Source organism: Humulus lupulus, chromosome 2 (genome assembly GCF_963169125.1).
Source record: "Humulus lupulus chromosome 2, drHumLupu1.1, whole genome shotgun sequence".
Taxonomy (NCBI): Eukaryota; Viridiplantae; Streptophyta; class Magnoliopsida; order Rosales; family Cannabaceae; genus Humulus; species Humulus lupulus.
This window is the reverse complement of record NC_084794.1, coordinates 218,929,180-218,951,789: the sequence shown is the minus strand read 5'-3', so window position 1 is coordinate 218,951,789 and position 22,610 is coordinate 218,929,180. Positions and strand designations below refer to the sequence as shown.

General features: G+C 34.4%; 1 non-coding gene across 1 annotated transcript; it reads right to left on the bottom strand.

Moving 5' to 3' along the window:
- Positions 1-20,260: 20,260 nt before the first annotated feature.
- LOC133820426 (small nucleolar RNA R71) lies at positions 20,261-20,367 on the bottom strand. Its single transcript, XR_009886836.1, has one exon. It is a non-coding gene; the product is annotated as a small nucleolar RNA R71 (small nucleolar RNA).
- Between the last annotated feature and the right edge of the window lie 2,243 nt (positions 20,368-22,610).

The window sequence follows — 22,610 nt, the reverse complement described above, 5'->3', positions numbered from 1 at the left end:
GTTGTTTTGATGGATCAAATGAATAGGGTGTTCAAAGAATATTTGAATTGGTTTGCAATCATCTTGATCGACAGTATTGTAGTATACTCTCAGTTGGAGATTGGCAAAAGTCAAGGAACGCCTCATAGGGTAGGAGTTTCTTGGACAGGAAGGATATTACATGTGCTTTGTGGAAGAGTTCTGAGTCTTCTTATAGATCATAACCAGTTTGTAGGTTGTTATGACACCTTAGTGACAGGGAAAAGTGATTGCCTATGTGTCATGTTATTTGAAGGATATGACCAGAACTAGAGCAGAGTTACTGGTGGGCCAGGTGGCCAACTTTACACTTGAGCTTATTATTTCAGAGAGGATCAAAGGAAAAATAGTTTAAGTGACCCAAAGATTGGAAAATTGAGGGGAATGTCTTAGCTGGATTAGCTAAGGACTATGCAGTGTCAGGTATGATTTATTGTGGTAAAGGGATCTGACTTGAGATCTGATGGACACTGAGATTACATGGGAGATTCTGGATGAATCTCATACTACCCTTATTCTCTTCATCCAGGCATCATGAAATATGTATTAGGATATGAAAGCTTTTTATTGGTGGCCTAGGATGGAGAGGGACACGACGGAATATGTGGCAAAGTTCTTAACCTATTAGCAAGTCAAGACAGAGTATCAGAAACCAGTAAAGCCATTGCAGCCTTTGTATATTCCATAGTGGAAGTAAGGAAACATCGCGATAGGTTTCGCGGTGGGGCTGCCCAGGATAGTGGGTCAGTGTGATTTGGTTTGGGTCATTATGGACCAGTATTTAAAGTGAGCTCACTTCTATCAGTAAGGATAAGTAATACAGTTAATCAGTTTACAAATCTCTATGTGAGAGAGGTAGTACGCCTTCATGGAATTCGAGGTCTATCTTATCAGATGAGGACCCTGTTATTACTTCCAAGTTTTGGGAAGGATTGCAGAAGGCAATGAGTATACAGTTAGAGTTTAGTATAGTTTGTTGGGAGTATGTCCTAAAAGCATGTAAAAGACATTTGTTATTTCTGTGAATAAATAAATACAATGGTTTATTATTATTGTTATATTTGGATTATTAAATTATTGTTTGAATAATTTTGTAAATATCAGAAAAATTCCATATTCATTATTGAGGATGTGATCTTGTATTAGTACGAGAGAATTAAGATCACATGAATGAATAAAAATAGTCTACAACAACAAATTAAAGTTAAGGAATTCTTTAATTGGGGTTGTAAGTACGGTTTGCTGAGTATCATGTTGATACAAATAATCTAGATTCAGATTATTGATGTGGTAAGACACCTCGGTAAAGGTGCTTTATATAATATGATTATATATGACATGGACTGATATGAATAAAAGTCTTTATCCAAAAACCATTTAACTATAAAGACTTGTAATTCATATCATAACAGATGATCATTTATAGATCAACCTAATTCCTGAGTGTTCATGAACTCCTGTTCATGTTTATTAAATCTTTTGATTCATTCGTTAAGGTCTCTTCATAGAATGAGGCTAATGACTTTTGTTTTGGAGATTTAATATCATGGATGGTTGGGAACATGTATCAACAATACGGAATCTAATCTTTCCTAACGGATCGTATATTAGTTCCCTTAAGGGTTAATTCTGGAACTGAATGATTTTGAGCTCAAATCTATAATTAGATTATAGATTAATTATTCACTAGTGAATTAATGGTACTTAAGGAATAAGAAGTAAATTAGAAAGGTAAAATGGTAATTCATCCACTCTAATTTATGAACTAATTAATTAGAGGGTTGAACTATTGAAAGATGGTTATATCAATGGACGACTTAAGATAAGATTTCTGTAAAAGTATATCTATAACATAAAGAGTGCAATTCTGAATTTATAGTAGAGAAATATCAGAATTAATAAATTAACTATTATAATTAAAGAGTTTAATTATTTAGTTTCAACTTATTGGAGCTTAAAGTTATAGGTCCATGGTCCCCGAAATGGCTCAAACAAACACTGACAAAGGTAAATACAAAAATGGGCAAAATGACCTATTTGATAAGTAAAATATTTTTCTATGCATCAAACATAATTATTGTATAATTATGTGTGATTAATTAATTATATGATTGAACAAAAATATAATTAATTTGAATTAGTTTATTTTTGGGATTTTTGGTATTTAAATAATAAGAAAAAATTGGGAAAAATCACATGCCTTCCTTGGCATGTGGTACACGTGTAGCACAGTGCACAGTCACTGTGCTACACGCATAAGAAGTTAATTGGTAGTTTCTTGGTTCCACAATTTTAGTTATTTAAATATTAAATAAATAATGAGATATTGTAATATGATTAAAATATTATTATTTAAACATAATCTGATAACTGATTAGTTATTTTCAAATTGTTTAAACTAACTAATATATTATTTTTAATATATTGGATATATTAAATATAGGATATCAGTTTTTCAGAACGATATATTTTTCAGGGATAGAAAAGATATCGTGAAATCTCTCTGAGAGAAAGAGAACAGTGCTTCAAGCATAGATCACTGTTCTTCACAAACTTAGGTCCAAACTTTATTAGATCTCATGTGTTGAGAACATCTGATAAATAGATTTTTCCTATTATTTTGTATAGCGAGCCCACACTCATTCTTTGTGTGCTGAGAACATTTTGGAAGATCTTGGTGTGAGATCTCAAGGATTTTTGCCATACAAAAAGATAGCCGCAAGAAAGGACTTGAGGTAATTTTCTATTCATGTCTTTGATTCAATATATATGTATGTGAAGAAGTAGATCTAGATATCTTGTGGGGTTAAATTAACAATTTTGATTGTTGTTCCGCTGCGCATAATCTCTGATTTGATCTATAAAAACCAACAAAGTTTATAATCCTCAGATTGATGGTGAATGATACTTCTATATTTTAGAGTTATTAATTGAGCTTTTGGACTTAAAAATTTAAGTGAAATAGAGTGTTTGTGTTATTATTGTGTGGTTTTAGTCATTTTGTCTTTTAACTTTGTTTGTGTATTTTGTTATAATTAATGATAACTCTTGTGGAAAATAATGGGATTATGTTCTAAAAATGTGGTATCTATTTTTAAGGCATAAAGAAAGGGTGCTTGGAAAGTTTAGTGAAGCATGTGCAAGGAAATCATTTTGGACCTGAAATTCTGGAACTTTGTTGTAGCATCAGTCAACTTTGTTGCAGCAAAGTGTGGGCAGCCAGCAACATAAACTTTGCACACTTGGCATTTGAATAAATGAGGTGGAGAGACTTGAATTGTGGGAGGATGAGGTGGAAAGGAACTAAAAAAGTCTGAAAAGGAGAGTGGTCCCCATGTGTAGAGAGAGAAAGATAGGGTTTATACCCTTTTTGAGCCCAAAAAGAAAAGATATCTTCTCCAAGAAAGAAACCCAGCCACCCATCACCATGAAAGGAGTTTTTCTGCACCTTTTGAGCTGAAAAACATCAAGAAAAAAAGGGGAAAAACCTAGGAGAAGGAAGCTAGAAGAAGAAGAAGAGTTAGAAGACAAAGAATAAAAGATTTCTATCATTTTTGGCTTGTCTTTCTAAACTCTCTTTTCCTATACTTTTATTTTGTTCATCTTGAACTCTTGAGATATTGTTGAATATATATTGTGGTGATTTGGGTATTTTGATTATGTGCTAATTTGTTTGTGTTACGGATATTGATTAACCCTAATTTGTAATCAACCCCAAAGTGTTGAATGTTTTATGCAATTTTTCTCTTGTTCATTTGAGCTATATTTATTGTGCAAACTCTTGCTTGAGAATGATCAAATTAGGTGAGAAACAAGCTAGTTTTAATTCTGGAAGGGTTAGAATTAGTGGAAATGCTTGATTGATGCATGTTGATAATTTTGTTATTGTTAGTGGATAACTTAGAGATATTTTATTCACCTTGCAAACTTGAAGGATTGATGCTTGAAATTATGTTCTTGAAATTAAATTTAGCATAGGAGTATGTGAATTTAATTGATGGAACTTTAACATGAGCATTTGGAAAAATGGCATGTGAATTAAATTGGAAATCCTAGTTACAAGAGAACTTTGCTATGAATTTTGTTGCAACATTAGGGGCAAAACTACAAATTATGGGGATTTTATATGCCTAACTTTTATCATAATATTAATCACAATTTGTCATTTTCTAGCTTTAGTGTTAAAGACCTATTTTAATTCTCTTGCTTAGTTTTTCTTTAGTTCAATTAATTAAATCATCAAAAAAAAAAAATTAATTGTACCCCAAATTGTTTGGTGTTGATTTTTACAATATTTGTTTGGAAATCCTTGAGGAGATGATAAAAATTACTTTCATTATATTACTTGTTTGACGATTGTGTACACTTGCACACACTTAGGAAAATTGCAACAGTGAATTAGAGAGAGAGTTATCCAGTTATTGGAGAGGCACCTTATAAGAAGATGTATGGTAGGGAATGTATATTACCCATTCATTGAATGAGATGAGTAAGAGATTATGTTTGGATCCTGAGGTGGTTTAGAGGACCATTGAGGTTATTGAAAGATTAGAGCATGGATGCTCACTTCTCAGAGTAAACATAAAAGCTATGTGAATTTGAAGTGAAGGAATGTGGAAAGACTGTATCTTCCTTAAGAGATCACCATGGAAAGGGGTGAGGAGATAAGGGCAAGTTGAGCTCTAGATTAGTAAGATCGTTGGGAATCCTGGGAAGGATCAATTAGGTTGCCTTTGGGTTGGCCTTAACTTTGGCACTGTCAGCAGTATACAGTGTATTTCATATTTCCATGTTGAGGAAACATGTGTTAGATGAGACTCAAGTGTTGAGTTATGAGAATCTGGAATTGGAGGCTAAGTTATCCTATGAGGAATAGTCAGTTCAGTTTTTAACAGAAAAAACAGAGTTCCGAGGAACACAACTATACCTTGGGTTAAGGTATTATACAAAAACAGTGAGGTCGAGGGAGCGACCTGGGAATTGGAATTGGTTATGCGGAATTGATATTTTGGGCTATTCAGATTAAAATTTCGAGGACAAAATTTCTATAAGGAGGGGATAGTTGTAACGACCCAAATTTTCTAATAAGGTTTAGGGCCTTGATTAGGGGGCTAGGATGGCAAATTTTGGAATTATATGATTATATAATATTTATGTGTATCATTATGTGATTATGTGAGTTATATCATAATATGACTTGATATGCATGTTTAGGTGTATTAAATATGCATGTGGACCCATTTCTGTTTAATTGGTCCATTTTCATATTTTGGTCCATTTTGGGTATATTTGGCACATATGTGATATGTGTGTGGTACTTTATTATTATTTGGTTATGCTTGAGTAACTCAGCATAAGACGATCCTTTGGAGCAAGCTAGTGGGAAAGTCACAACAGGATCCATTCTTGACTCGGAATGAGTCAAGGGGTATTTAGCACATTACCGAGATATTAGGTAATGGGAATAAATATTTGATGATAAATTAGGAGTTAGTGAGATCAGGGGGAAATTCTGGGAATTTTGACTATTTTACCCCGGGGGGCGTTTTTGGGACCCCGAGCATTAGGATTTGCTTGAGGTTACTTAAGCTTGAAGTAACCTGTCAGAAACATAAAAGAACGTTCAGAATGTTCTCTCTCTCTCCCGTTCCCTCTTCGACACCCGATCGCATTTTCGAAGGAAACTTGAGTTTTAGGACTCAGATTCAAGCAAGGATTGAGGCATAGCGATTCCAGGGAAGATTATAGGCTTATTAGTTGGAGGATTTAGTTGGGAAACGACTTAATCAGAGGTAATCCAAGTTTTAAGTTCTAAGTTTTTAAAGTTTTTAAGCTTTGATTAGATTTTATGTTTTGATGAGTTTTTGATTTGATTGAGGCTTAGGTTTTGTTGGTTTTGGATCATGGGAATGTTTGGGAACTTTGATTTTGGGATTTGGATATATGTTGGATAGGTTTTTGGAAGGTTTTTAAATGAAGAAAACGAGGTTTTTGGCTGGGTTCGTGGTCGGGTCGTGGCCCTGTTCTTGGGCGCCGCAGCCCAGGCTAGACGAAGAAGGTGAAGTTAGGGCCGTGACTCTAGGCACAGGCAGAGATAGGTTCGGCCTCTATTTGGAGGCAGGCTACAGTGTAGGTCTGGTGTGGGGCCGTGGCGCTTAAGGGCAATTTCACCCAAGTGCGTGACTTATTTGTCACTTATCTGATTAGGGTGCGGTGCAAAGCCCAAGTGCGTGACTTATTTGTCACTTATCTGATTAAGGTGCAGAGCCCAAGTGTGTGACTCATTAGTCACATATTCAAAGATGGACACATTAGCCATCTATTCCCAGATTGACTTGATAGTCATCTATACAGGGGGCATGGCCCATAATCATTTATTTGGACTTGCTTGCATGCATGAATATGGCTATTATTGCTAGGCATGCCTATTATGATTCAGTGACATGTTATTACCTGTTCATAAGAATATTGAGTTTTCTTGTTGAGCTTCGGCTCACGGGTGCTATGTGGTGCAGGTAAAGGCAAAAGAAAGTTGGACCATCCTTGAGTTGGAGAGCTTAGGTGACGATGTGTACATATGCGACTGTTCGATCACTACGGCCGAGGGTTTAAAGAGGAACTAGGGTTAAACCCTATTTTGCCACTTAGGTTGGCTGGTTGTAAATATTTTATTGTTATTAACCTTTAAAATATATTTTGGGATCCCAATGTATAGAGTAAACATTTTAGTGAAACGTTGTATCTTTGACCAAAATTTTTAACCCTAGACTATTAATCACACTTAGTTACATGATTATGACCAAATGACTCAGTTAGCGAGTTTAGCACTGTTTAAATTGCACAACTTAACGGTCCCTGGGTAGTAGGGCGTTACACTAATGATTAGGAGGAGAAGGTGAAGCAACTTGAAGAGATCAATGCGAGCAACCTCGAAAGGTTTCAAGGTGCTACATTCACCTGTTTCTGCATGTTTTGGAAGAACAATCAAGGTGCAAACTTTGATTATCTTCCCGAAAAAATAAGGGAAATCGAGCTTGCTCGATGCGCTGCTTGACTGGAGAAGGAGAAGAATGCCCCTGCATCTCCCCATATTTCCCTAGCTATGGGTTTAATGGAGGAGAAGAGGAAACTGGAACCACTTTTGACCAATAACCTCAGCAAGACCCCCCCCCCCCCCCCCCCACAATTGCACAGTAGACTTATACTGTTTTTTCTTTTATTTTTGAAACTATAACACTCGAATAGATTGTTCGCAGTGTTAAGACAATTTGCTGCTTAAGGCAGTTTTATTTACTTTTAATATTTTTAATTACATCCGAGCAACAAATGCTCGCGGTGTAAAGATATTTCGTTTTGATATTACAACTGATTTTATAATATCTGCTTGTATGACAGAACCTACCATAACACTTTATTATATTTCAAAATCAACTATTTTTTTTGAAAAATACATTAAGTGTCGTAGTATGCTTTCCCTTATTTCGCTCGTGTGTTTACATATGTTTATAATATGCTTTACTTGCTTAGTATCTTATATGCCCCTTAAGTGATCTGCTTCAGTTAAATTAACATGAATTATAATTTGCATTATGTTGAATTATAATTAGCATTAGTAGCTTCAGTTAAATTAATATGAATTATAATTAGCATTATGTTGAATTATTAAATAGATTTTACCTTAACTATATATAATAATATTGATCAACAAGGGCCACCTCTTAACAAAAGACAAAGTTATACTACCTGCAATCCAAAGTGTTTGAGCCCCACAAAATTTCACAAAAGACAAAAAAGCAAGCAGAAGAAACTTGAATCTATGTATTCTATACCTTTTGAGCAGAAAATGAAATTAATATATATATATATCCTGCTGATTTATGGGCATATAAATAATATCAAGAAAGATATACTACAACTTTAAGCATAGTGTCGTCAAGTTCCCTCATAATATCAGACAGCAAAAAAAAGGAAGAAGGATACCTAATGATAACTCTACAACATAGAGTTATCTTAATCACTTTTAGGCTTATAATTCAATGACATTAGAGTGATATTTGTTCTTTTTGTTTATTTTGTGTTTAATTTCACTTTATTTGAGTTTGTGTTAGTTTTGATAAGTTTAGTGTTTGATATTTATGAAAGGATTAGAAATGGCTCATTAATAGGTGAAAAATTATCTTGTGAATAGAAGACTTGAAAAGGCTCACTTTGGTTTTTAGTTTCTTTTGTTGAGCAGAAAAACTCATAAATGCGACCGCATTTATTTTAACCGCATTTCCTGGAGCTATGCGTGGATGACGTGGCTGCTCACTTAAGTAACTGCTGAAGTGGCGTTTTTTTTTAGGAGGACAGCTGGAATTCTTTAATCTACAATACCTTTGGGACCCATAACAAGGGGTCCACGTGAGGAACAAGGATTTTTCTGAATTTGGAAGGAAACCTTAAGGAGGCAAAGGGGATATTACATATATTTTTTCTCTCTTTCCTTTTTTCATGAAACCACCATTGAAGAAAGAAACCAGCTGCCCCCACCATGAGAGAGACCAGATTTTGAGCTTCAAGGAGGAGGAAAGAGAGTACAATGAAGAAGGAGAAGAAGAGACTGTTGGGGTTTTATGCCCTAATTAAAACCCAAATTCTTTGTAATCTCATTTTATTATCAATAAAAGAATAGAAATCATTTTTTGACTTGGTCAATCACTTTGCTCACATGTTTTATTTTCATGATTATTTGTTTAATATAAACTTCTATTAAATCCTGAGCATATAGCTAATCTTACTTATAGTGACGTAATCACAGTGGAATATAAATATGATTATATGTTCAAAATAAGTTAGTCCTAAGATTAGTCAGTGCACCGGATTTACACTGACTTGTCAATCTACGATATGATCTACTTACACATTACAGTGTTATGTTCTTTCCAGAACATTAGCAAAGTATATAAGATCGGATGCATATGTTACATCGGACAGGACCGATATTGACAGTTGATAAGATAAGTAAACATACCGTTATTATCTATTCTAGTCATATCATATAGTTGACCATAGGTAAATTCAATCTCAATTCTGAGTGGTTAGTATTCTAACTGATTGTATTATTTGAGTTCTTTGACTTGTTCGTTACCAGCTTACCCTACGGACTAGCCCATACTTACTTCTTGGGAACTCGGTAGTATAATTGAGTGGGAGTGTTAATCATAGATATGAACATCTATAGCTTCTGATGAAGAAGTGAAACGATGGTTTCCTTTTAGTTTGGTTCAAGGTGATAAATGATAGAGATCTCATTTCAGTAATTAAATTAGTTTACTGAAATATCATTTACAAGGAACTAAGTGTTTTAAGGATAAAATACAATGAGGGGTAAAACGGTATTTTAGTCCCATCTCATTGTAGACCGTCTATAGAGGATTGAGTGACAATTATGGTTGTAATAATGGTTAATTAATAGCGTATCTATATTTGTTATAGAGCGTTCTATGAATTCAAGAGTGTAATTCCAAGTCTATAGTGGAGTCACGAGGAATTAATAAGTTAGTAAATTTATTTGTTAGATTTATGATAACTTATTGGAGCTTGATTTCATAGGCCCATGGTCCCCATTGTATCTTGGATAAAATCATCTAGATAGTCTCAATTAATTGATTTAATTATCAATTAGAATTATCAAAGTTGACCAGGTCAATTTTGGATAGTTTCACAGAGTTGTGTAATTTTGAGAAGAAAAGAGAAATTATGGCAGATTTATTAATTAAGATAAATTGGTATCTAATTTAATAAATAAGTTTATATCAAGGTTCAAATTATAAATAATTAATTTGATAAAGGATTTAAATAATTATTTAATTAATTAAATCAATAGAAAATAATACAGGCCTTGATTTTTAGTCCAATGGGCTTATAATCAAATGGGAAATTTCACGGGCCTATAGCCCATGATAATTTCGACCTAGGGCTTCAAAATGGCTATTATTTTATTGATTTTTTAATTAAATTAAATGGCCTAATTGAGTCTATAAAAGGAGTGCTTAGAGAGAAGTCAAAGAAGAGAATTTTGATAAGTCACAAGTCAGATTTTCTGATAGTTTTATATTCTCTCTAAACACAAGTCCTTTTCTAAGCCACTTTGTTATTTTCTCTTATTCTCTCTATATCTATCTCATGTGTTGAGAATTGCCCACACTAGTCTAGGTGGTTCTAAGGATACATTGGAAGATTGTGAAGAAAATAGAAGATCGGTTCAGTTTCTTGATAATACTCTGCGACAGAAAGGATACAAGAGTTAGAGAAACTGAAGGAAGGACTCTTAATTCCGCTGCGTATACTGTAAGTATTATATTATTTGTTTCTCTTTGAATTCAATTTTAGAAACATGTTTTAGGCTATCTCGTATTAATTTGTTTAATATTAGATATACATGAAAATATATAAAGATCATGTATAAGCTAATCCAACAACTGACCTCAGAGCCTTTGGTAATCTTTATTTTCATGCATGAACATGTTTAAAATTGGATTATTTGATATGTTTGAATAATTGGATGGTTTTCATGTTTTTATGAGCATATTGATTTTATGTGAATTTTAGCAATTTTTAAGTTATTTTGTTGTGTTTTCTATGCTATTAATTTTTATATATGCTTTATTTTGTGTAAAACATGTTAAAAATTAATTAGAAAATGGTTTTGGTTTGAAAAATTGCTCAAAAAAAAATTTGGAAAAAATTTGGCCTGGCTGCCCATGCGCACGCGCACGCCCGCTCCACCCGCGCGCGCGCTCACCAGCCACCAGCCGTGAACAGCACCACGGGTACTATTCATCTTTTTTTTTTTTTCAAAAATATTTTTTTTAAAATTAAAATTTGTAAAAAAAAAATTATTTATAATCAAAACCAAAAATATCTTTTTTGTTTTAACATTTAATTTTTTTTTTAAAATAAGATATTTTTGTTAGTTGAGATTTAAATAATTAGATATTTTCTACAAACATTCAAATTCAAATTTAAAAATAGACTAACAACTTAATTTTAAATATTTTAATATATTAAAATATTAGAATTATGATATCAGATATTTAAGATATTTTCATTTAAATTCTTGATATTTTTATTAAATCTTTATTTGAAAATATAAATATCTTTTTATTCTATAGTTTTTAATATTTAAATTATTTGAATATTTGAATGTTGTTAGTTAGAAATTTTTATGGATATTTGAATTTGTTTAACTATTTTGAGATATTTTAGGATTGTTATAACTATTTATATTTTATTTTATTTTTTTTAAAATGGTTAAAATATTAGCAAATAGTTGTAACAACACAAGATATTTTGGAAAATAGTTAAGATATTGATTTTAAAATTTAAAATTTAAAATTGGTTAAATTTTGAAAAATATCATTTTTTTTCAGCCAATTAATAAAAAATATTTTTTTTAATGGGATTTAAATTAACTTTGGTTAATTGTTGATAAATCCTATTTAAATTAAATTAATATTTTTTTTCAAATTAACCTAAAACCAAGTTGATTGTTGATAAATGAAATTTAAATTAACTATTGTTAATTGTTGATAAATTTCATTTAAATTGACTTATTTTTTTTTGTAAAAAATTTAATTAATTTGAATTTTTTTTGATAAATTCTAGATAATTAATTGTAGTACTTTTGCAAATGAAACAAATTATGGTATTTTTGCATAAATTCATAGAATTGCTCTTATAGTAACATGATTAGGCTCATCCAATTATAACATGTCTGTTTGCACTATATGTGGTATTTTTTCAATTGGGCTTAGATGCATATAGTGGCCCATATGTTTGTTAGATATATGGTATTTTGCCAAATAAAATATTCATAAAATGATAGGCTTTATTTGAGCCCATTAGAAAATGTAAAGTTTAAATTCCTCTCTTGTGGGTGATTCCACTTGTGAAGGCCCATTTGTTTTGCATGACTATAATGAGCCTAATCAATTAATAACAATTAATAAAACGAAGGGTTTAAATTCCTGTCTTTTGGACCTTGTATGGAAGATAGGAGGCCTTTGTAGTGGGAACGACATACTGAACTCAGCCCTCCTCCATACAAGCCCAATTGTTAAGGCCCATTTACCTGAGTTGGACTTAATTGTATAGGTTCATTATATTAGTTAAACCTAAATATTGATTAGCAACAAATTAATTCTAAATTAATTGAATTTGTTTCAATGTGACACTTAAGAATTAATAAGAAATTATAGGACTTTGGTTTTAAAAAAAAATTTAACCTGTTTAATTTTTTTGGGAAACCATAGTCATTAATTTTCTAAAAATAAATAATAAAAATACTAATTTTAATGTTATAATGAGCTTATTTTAAGAATTTTATTCGATCTCCACGGTTGGTTTAACATAGTCAATAGCTTAATGGGGCCTCGAGGCGCTTTGATTCGTCCCCCTACGGAAGGTGTTCATTAGTTATTTTGACAAGGTTAGATTTCGAAAGATAGATAATTATAGGTCAAATTCTACTAGACTCACCCCTACGGTGACTACTAGGACTAAATCTATGATTATTGAAACCGTGGGTCTAGCTCATAAAATAAGAGATTTTGTTTTCTTATTTTGATCGAATAGTAGGTTATTAATAGTGGTGTCCATTATTAAATGAGTTTACAACTCTATTTAACTAGTGGTATTTTTGACTCTCGCCAACCGGGACAAGGATATCATAGATTAGTTAAAAACCTAAAGAAATAGAGATATGATTGTTTTTGGTATTTTTTTCTCATATCTTACATATTTTTGTATATGTTGTGCTATTTCTTGAAATTTGTGTGAATAGAAGTTTTATTGAGCAAATGTGATTGATTTATATTTTATTGGTAATTTGTAGTTTTAAGTTAAGTAGTGTATGTGTCTACTCCCATCCTTTCTCAACTTTTGATGGAGAAACTCACTGGAGAAAACTTCCTTAATTGGAAGCAGAATATCAACATAGAGTTGATTGGTGAAAATTCTGAATTCATCATGATTGAGGAATCCCCAGAACGAGCATCGTGTCTGCACGTTAGTGATGGCACCGTCAATGCTTGTGATGGTATCGTAAATGCTTGGATAGCACCATCTCTGCACGTTCGTGATGGCACCGTAAATTCTCGGATGGCACCGTGTCTGCACGTTCGTGCTCAACTCAACTATGGTCTGACGCAGCTCATGAACGAGCTTCAGATTATTGAACCTGTCATGGGTGGACCTAGTAAAGGAGGTGAAAATAAGACTATTGATGTTGCTGCACATCTAGCTAAGGCTGAAGCTAACCAAGCTTCATCTTCGAAAGCTGGAAACAAGAGGAAATGTGGACAAATAAACAACCCCAAGCCTGCAAAGGCTGCAAAGATGAGTGCACAACCAAGTGCACAGACGCCTAAGGGGAAGAACAAGAAAAACAAGAAAGGTAAAGATAAGTGCTTTCACTGCAAAGAGAAGGGGCATTGGAAACGAGATTGCCCTAAGTTTCTAGCAGCGAAAAACAAAGGTAATGATTATAGTTCATTTATCTTGGAAACATGTGTTTTAGAGAATGATAAATCTGTTTGGATTAATGATTCTGGAACTACCAACTATGTTTGTAACTCTTTACAGCTTCTTGAATAGTGGGAGGAAGTGAACGAAGGCGACTTAAAGCTTAGAGTTGGAAACGGAGCGTTCGTTGCAGTCCAAGCTAGAGGAAGAGCTCGTCTGAAGTTCGGAAATAAATTTTTAATTTTAAAAGATGTATTTTTTATTCCGGATTTTAGTAGAAATTTAATTTCAGTTTCCATGTTGCAATTAGAACGATTTGTTATGACTTTCACAAGTTTTAATATATCTATTTCTTTCAATGGATCACAATTGTGTATTGCATGTTTGGAAAACAGGCTTTATATTCTGCGACCTAACGAACCCCTCGCTCTTAACAATGATTTATTCAAAGTAGCAAAACCTAGGACCAATAAACGTCAAAAGACCGATAACAAAAATATGACGTATTTATGGCACTTGAGACCAGGTCACATTGGCTATGATAGGATTCAAAGACTTACAAAGGACGAACCTTTGAGGGAACTCACCTTAGGTGAATTACCTGTCCGTGAATCTTGTCTAGAAGGCAAACTGACCAAGCGTCCATTCTCTGCAAAGGGTGATAGGGCCAAAGAACCACTTGGTCTTGTGCATTCAGATGTTTGTGGACCTTTGAATGTACAAGCCAGGGGTGGTTTTGAGTATTTTGTCACTTTCATTGACAATTACTCTAGATACTCATGTCTTTACCTAATGCATAGGAAATCATAAACATTTTCGAAGTTTCAGGAATTCCTAGCAATGGCTCAAAACCAATTAGGTAAAACGTTAACGATCTTGCGATCTGATAGGGGTGGAGAATATTTGGATATGCAATTCCAAGATCATTTAACTGAACTTGGGATTTTATCACAACATACTGGCCCAGGTACTCCGCAACAAAATGGTGTAGCGGAACGCCGAACAGTACTTTATTGGAAATGGTTAGATGCATGCTTAGTTACTCAACTCTACCAACTTCGTTCTGGGGACATGCAATTGAAACCGCAAATGACATTCTCAATGCCGTGCCGTCAAAATCAATCCCCAAAACACCTTTAGAACGCTGGAATGGTCGTGAACCTAGTTTACGCCATTATAGATTCTGGGGGTGTCCCGCTCACATCCTGAGGAAAAAGGAGGGAAAGCTAGAACCGCGAACTGAATTTTGCATGTTTGTTGGCTATCCTAAAGGTACTCGGGGTGGACTTTTCTATAGTCATTCAGAAAAGAAAGTGTTTACTTCTACAAATGCTACTTTTCTGGAAAATGACTATGTCCAGAACTTTAAACCTCGCAGCAAAGTAGTTTTAGAGGAGATGGTTAAAGAATTGACTCCAACCAATGTTCCATCGTCATCAACGCAAGTTGATGATGAAATTCCCACTCTTCATGTACAACCGACGCAAGTCGATTTAAATGAAGAAAGTACCACTGTTCTTGAGCAAACAGTCACGAAGCCTCGTCGTAGTGGGAGGGATTCTAGGAACCCAGTTCGCTATAGTTTGGATGGTGAAACCAATATGGTTGTTAGTGACACTAGTGATGATGATCCATTGTTTTTCAAACAGGCAATGGCTAGCCCTGAAAAAGAACTATGGCTCGAAGCCATGAAACAGGAAATGGAGTCCATGTACTCAAATTTCGTCTGGGATCTTGTGGAAGCACCTAGTGACTTTAGGGCCATTGGGTGCAAGTGGATCTACAAGAAGAAACGAGGTGTTGATGGAAATATCGAGACTTATAAAGCTCGATTAGTGGCAAAGGGTTATACCCAAAGAGAAGGCGTGGACTATGAGGAAACTTTTAGTCCGGTAGCCATGCTCAAATCCATTTGCATCCTCTTATCCATAGCAGCCGCTCTCGACTATGAGATTTGGCAAATGGACGTCAAGACAGCTTTTCTTAATGGAAAGCTTGACGAGGTCATTTATATGGATCAGCCAGAAGGATTTAAAGTATCTAGACAAGAAGGAAAAGTTTGTAAGTTAAATAGGTCCATCTATGGACTTAAGCAAGCTTCTCGTTCCTGGAATCTTAGGTTTGATGAAATAATCAAAACCTATGGCTTTGAACAAAATATTGATGAGCCCTGTGTTTACCAACTGAAGGCAAATCAAATAGTGGTATTCCTGGTTCTTTATGTAAATGATATCTTACTCATTGGAAACAATGTTAAGAAATTATCAGATGTGAAGAATTGGCTGAGCACTCAATTCCAGATGAGGGATTTGGGTGAAGCAAGTTATGTTCTAGGTATCCAGATCATCAGGGATAGAAAGAACAAACTTTTAGCTCTATCTCAAGCAGCTTACATTGATAAAGTGCTTGAACGTTTCTCAATGACAAATTCCAAGAAAGGGCGTCTACCGTCCCGCCATGGAATTCATCTTTCAAAGAAGCAGTCTCCCCAGACTCCTGAAGAGGAAGATGCAATGAGAAAAGTTCCTTACGCATCTGCAGTTGGAAGTCTGATGTATGCCATGTTGTGTACTAGACCAAATATCTGCTATGCAGTGGGAGTAGTGAGCAGGTACCAGTCAAACCCAGGACCGGAACATTGGATAGCAGTTAAGCACATCTTGAAGTATTTGAGACGGACTAGGGATTATATGTTAGTCTACAAGGGTGGTGTTCTGAACCCTGTAGGCTACACCGATTCAGATTTTCAGACTGATGTCGATGACAGAAAGTCTACTTCTGGAATGGTGTTTACTCTTGGGGGTGGAGCTGTGATTTGGAGAAGCGTAAAGCAGTCTGCAATCTCAGATTCCACCATGGAGGCTGAGTACATAGCCGCGTCAGAAGCAGCTAAGGAAATAGTCTGGCTAAAGAAGTTCTATTCAGATCTTGGTGTTATTCCAGAAATGGATAAACCGCTTGTGTTGCTTTGAGACAATACAGGAGCGATATCCAACTCAAAAGAACCTCGAAGTCACAAAAGGAGTAAGCATATAGAAAGGAAGTATCACATTATTCGAGAATATGTGGCCAGGGGAGATGTGAAGGTTATGAAGATTGCAACTGAAGACAATCTTGCGGATCCGTTTACAAAGACACTACCAGAAGCTACATTTGATAAGCATATCAAGGAGATGGGATTAGTAGAATTAAGGCATTAGTTCCAATTAGTGCACGTGGGAGTTTGTTGGGGTTTTATGCCCTAATTAAAACCCAAATTCTTTGTAATCTCATTTTATTATCAATAAAAGAATAGAAATCATTTTTTGACTTGGTCAATCACTTTGCTCACATGTTTTATTTTCATGATTATTTGTTTAATATAAACTTCTATTAAATCCCGAGCATATAGCTAATCTTATTTATAGTGACGTAATCACAGTGGAATATAAATATGATTATATGTTCAAAATAAGTTAGTCCTAAGATTAGTCAGTGCACCGGATTTACACTGACTTGCCAATCTACGATATGATCTACTTACACATTACAGTGTTATGTTCTTTCCAGAACATTAGCAAAGTATATAAGATCGGATGCATATGTTACATCGAACAGGACCGATATTGACAGTTGATAAGATAAGTAAACATACCGTTATTATCTATTCTAGTCATATCATATAGTTGACCATAGGTAAATTCAATCTCAATTCTGAGTGGTTAGTATTCTAACTGATTGTATTATTTGAGTTCTTTGACTTGTTCGTTACCAGCTTACCCTACGGACTAGCCCATACTTACATCTTGGGAACTCGGTAGTATAATTGAGTGGGAGTGTTAATCATAGATATGAACATCTATAGCTTCTGATGAAGAAGTGAAACGATGGTTTCCTTTTAGTTTGGTTCAAGGTGATAAATGATAGAGATCTCATTTCAGTAATTAAATTAGTTTACTGAAATATCATTTACAAGGAACTAAGTGTTTTAAGGATAAAATACAATGAGGGGTAAAACGGTATTTTAGTCCCATCTCATTGTAGACCGTCTATAGAGGATTGAGTGACAATTATGGTTGTAATAATGGTTAATTAATAGCGTATCTATATTTGTTATAGAGTGTTCTATGAATTCAAGAGTGCAATTCCAAGTCTATAGTGGAGTCACGAGGAATTAATAAGTTAGTAAATTTATTTGTTAGATTTATGATAACTTATTGGAGCTTGATTTCATAAGCCCATGGTCCCCATTGTACCTTGGATAAAATCATCTAGATAGTCTCAATTAATTGATTTAATTATCAATTAGAATTATCAAAGTTGACCAGGTCAATTTTGGATAGTTTCACAGAGTTGTGTAATTTTGAGAAGAAAAGAGAAATTATGGCAGATTTATTAATTAAGATAAATTGGTATCTAATTTAATAAATAAGTTTATATCAAGGTTCAAATTATAAATAATTAATTTGATAAATGATTTAAATAATTATTTAATTAATTAAATCAATAGAAAATAATACAGGCCTTGATTTTTAGTCCAATGGGCTTATAATCAAATGGGAAATTTCACGGGCCTATAGCCCATGATAATTTCGACCTAGGGCTTCAAAATGGCTATTATTTTATTGATTTTTTAATTAAATTAAATGGCCTAATTGAGTCTATAAAAGGAGTGCTTAGAGAGAAGTCAAAGAAGAGAATTTTGATAAGTCACAAGTCAGATTTTCTGATAGTTTTATATTCTCTCTAAACACAAGTCCTTTTCTAAGCCACTTTGTTATTTTCTCTTATTCTCTCTATATCTATCTCATGTGTTGAGAATTGCCCACACTAGTCTAGGTGGTTCTAAGGATACATTGGAAGATTGTGAAGAAAATAGAAGATCGGTTCAGTTTCTTGATAATACTCTGCGACAGAAAGGATACAAGAGTTAGAGAAACTGAAGGAAGGACTCTTAATTCCGCTGCGTATACTGTAAGTATTATATTATTTGTTTCTCTTTGAATTCAATTTTAGAAACATGTTTTAGGCTATCTCGTATTAATTTTTTTAATATTAGATACATGAAAATAAATAAATATCCTGTATAAGCTAATCCAACAGAGACAATTTCATTTAACTCTTAGCGTTTGGATTTTATTTTCTCTACTCTTAATCTTTGTATTTGAATTCTTTTAATTGATTCTCATGAAACCCATGGCTGAAATTATTATAATTGTTCTCTTGAATTTTAGTATGAACTAAACTTTTGTAGTTAGAGATGCCAATGAACTCTAATATGTAATTTTGGGTGTGTGGGTAATTTTAATGTTAAAGTTGTTTTGAGGTTTTGTTCAATAAATGGGTATTATTGTTTATACTTGCTCTATATTTGGCCAACTTGAGTAGGTAATTAAATTGGTATTGATGCTGGAAAGATTAATATTAATAGATACAAAGATTGATTGATGCATGTTCTTAACTTTTATGTTTTAGAAATTGTGTTTATATAGGAATATATAATCACCTTGCATGATTCTATAGGTTTGTGCTCAAATTGATATTCTTAACATTGGTTGGGCATAGGAATATGTTAATTAATTCAAGAATTGATCCTTAATTGCTTAGGAAAAAGAATTGAGACAAGTAGAAAACCTAGTCAACATTACCCAGAATTGCGACCGCATTGTTACTCGCATATGTGCCCAGAATTGCATATTAGAGGGAATTAGTAGCTCTGGCTTCCCATCATCGCTTGATTAATCATTTGCTTACTGTTTTAGTTTCATTTTGGTCATTAGTTCACTCATTTATATATTTCATTTTTTTTATTTTAGTTCAATCAACCTTATTGCTTATTTTTATTCCAAATTGTTGGGTTTTGATCTTTACAATATCTTGCTTAAACAATCCCTGAGGAGACGATATTAAAATACTTACTATTATATTACTTGCATGCGATTGTGTACACTTGCACATTAAATATCATAAGAAAATATCGCAACAAGTTTTTGTCGCCATTTCTTGGGATTGTTTAAAGTCATTTATTGTGAAATTAAGTATCTCACAATTTGGTTTAAATTATTTTGTACTAACTTAGGTGATTCTCGTACAATTTCAGGTTTACACAGTGTATGAGCGAGAATCAAGACCCTGAACTACTTCCCATTGATCTAGAAATTGAGCGTATCTTTAGAAGAAAGCGAAAGATCCAAAAGTCAAAAAGGGAAGTAGTAAATATTGATGCTGAGCAAGGGGCTCAACAGGGAGCCGCTCAAAGGGTGGCACACTTAGCAGGATTCGCTCATGATCCACCAGTAAATCTAGCAGGAGCTGCTCAAGATCGAGTAGCTCAAGGGGGAGTAGTTGCCAACAATGGGCAAAATGCAGTTATTGTGGCTGATGACAGAGATTGTGCTATCAGGCAATATGCTCTCCCCCTCTTCAATGAGCTCAATCTAGGCATCGTTAGACCAGAAATTCAGGCAGCACAGTTTGAATTGAAGCCAGTCATGTTCTAGATGCTTCAAACTGTGGGCCAGTTTAGTGGGATGCCAATAGAGGATCCTCACCTTCATCTTCGATTGTTCATTGAAGTGAGTGATTCATTCAAGCTGCCCGGAGTGACAGAGGATGCACTGAGACTAAAGTTGTCCCATACTCCTTGAGAGACAGAGCTAGAGCTTGGTTGGACTCTTTGCCATCTGATTCTGTGACTACATGGCAAGAGTTGGCTGAGCAGTTTTTGATGAAGTATTTTCCTCCCACTAAAAATGCCAAGCTCCGCAATGAGATTACCTCATTCCAACAACTTGATGAAGAATCTTTATATGAGGCATGGGAGCGGTTTAAGGAGTTGTTGCGCAAATGCCCTCACCATGGCATTCTTCATTGCATCCAGATGGGGACCTTCTATAACGATCTCAATGCTCATACTAGGATGGTGATTGATGCTTCATCGAATGAGGCTCTTCTTGCTAAGTCCTATAATGAGGCATATGAAATCCTTGAGAGAATATCCAACAATAACTATCAGTGGCCCACTTCTAGATTGTCTACAGGTAGAAAGATGGCCGGTATTCATGATGTAGATGCCATCACTTCTTTGGCAGCCTAAGTGTCCTCTATTTCTAATATGCTCAAGACAATGAATATGGGGATGAATCAATCAATGGGGCAGCCTATGGGGACACAATTTGGGCAAATGGAGAACATTTCTTGTGTGTATTGTGGTGAGGGTCATACTTTTGACAACTGTCCTTCCAATCTAGCAGCTGTGTGTTACATGGGGAATCAAAATAGGAATGGCCCTTATTCTAATTCCTACAACCCATCATGGAGGCAACATCCCAACTTCTCATGGAGTAATCAAGGGGTTGGCCCTAGCAATTCTTCTATGCCTCCAAGACCAAATTTCCCGCCGGGTTATCCCCCACAAGCACCACAACAAAGGCCACAACAACAAGCAATGCAATCTAGCTCTCTTGAGGACATGTTGAAGGAGTATATAGTGAAGAATGAAGCCATGATCCAAAGCCAAGAAGCATCATTGAGAAACTTGGAGATTCAAGTTGGACAGCTTGCTAATGAGATGCGTAGTCGACCCCAAGGTTCATTGCCAAGTGACACCATAAATCCAAGACGAGAAGGTAAAGAGGAGTGCAAAGCAATCACTTTGAGAAGTGGGAAGGAGTTGGAGAATTCCAAGACAAATTCTGGGCATGAGGGTGAGCCCTCTTCAATCCAAATAAATGAGGAAATTCAAAAAGATGCTGAAATTCCTAGTGTACAAAAATCTGTCTCTGCCCAGAGTGCTGCAGGAATGCTGCAGCTGTAGGATTAGCTTATACAGGATCTTTATTTATTTTCATGTATATCTAATATTAAACAAATTAATATGAGATAGCCTAAAACATGTTTCTAAAATTGAATTCAAAGACAAACAAATAATAGAATACTTACAGTATATGCAGCGGAATTAAAGAGTCCTTCCTTCAGTTTCTCTAACTCTTGTATCCTCTCTGTCGCAGAGTATTATCAAGAAACTGAACCGATCTTCTATTTTCTTCACAATCTTCCAATGTATCCTTAGAACCACCTAGAATAGTGTGGGCAATTCTCAACACATGAGATAGATATAGAGAGAAGAAGAGAAAATAACAAAGAGGCTTAGAAAAAGACTTGTGTTTAGAGAGAATCTAAAACTATCAGAGAATCTGACTTATGACTTATGTTTTGACTTCTCTCTAAGCACTCCTTTTATAGACTCAATTAGGAAATTTAATTTAATTAAAAAAATCAATAAAATAATAGTCATTTTGAAGCCCTAGGTCAAAATTATCATGGGCTATAGGCCCGTGAAATTTCCCATTTGATTATAAGCCCATTGGACTAATATGGAGGAAGAGGTACCCATAAGGTATAACAAGAAAGTGAGGATGAGGCCATCTCCTAAAGAATTTGAGAGCAACAATGAGCTAGGGGCAAGTATAAACAAGGCACCATCTCATTTGCAAGAGCCACATAGGAAGAAGAAAAAGAAAAAAGAAGTGTGGTAGGAAAGCTCATTCCCAAAGGTTCGAAGTAGGGCAACGGGTGTGTTTCTCTAATTCTCAAATGAAAGCAAGTTCTAGACATCTATGATCAAGTTTCTCCGATTCATTCTTGATAATTAAAGTCTTTCCTTGTGGTGCATTGGATTTGCGTGATGAAATTTCAGGAAGAAAGTTGAAGGTGAAAAGGAAAGAACTTAAGTTTGGGGGTGGCGAGGTTAAGCTAAATAAGACCTCGCTCATTTTGAAGGATCCTTGAAGAAATTGTAACAAATTGGGTTGCTACGGTGTTAGGAGGATTAATTGTAAAGCAGCCCAATTCAATTATAAAAAAAAACAAAAACAAACAAAGAGAGTTTAATTTATTTAGTTTTAGTTTTCTTAAGTTTCTTTTATTTTGATTTCTGCTTTCCCTTGGTCTTGTGGGTAGTGTTTCTGTGTTTCAGGTGTAAGTGCATCAAAGGAAAGATGGGAAGCATTGGAATTAAAGTTTGGGGAGTGTTGGACTGATTTGGAAAAATTCTGGTTTAGCAGCAGGAAATTTTTCTGCAATCTCCCAATTGCGGTCACATAATT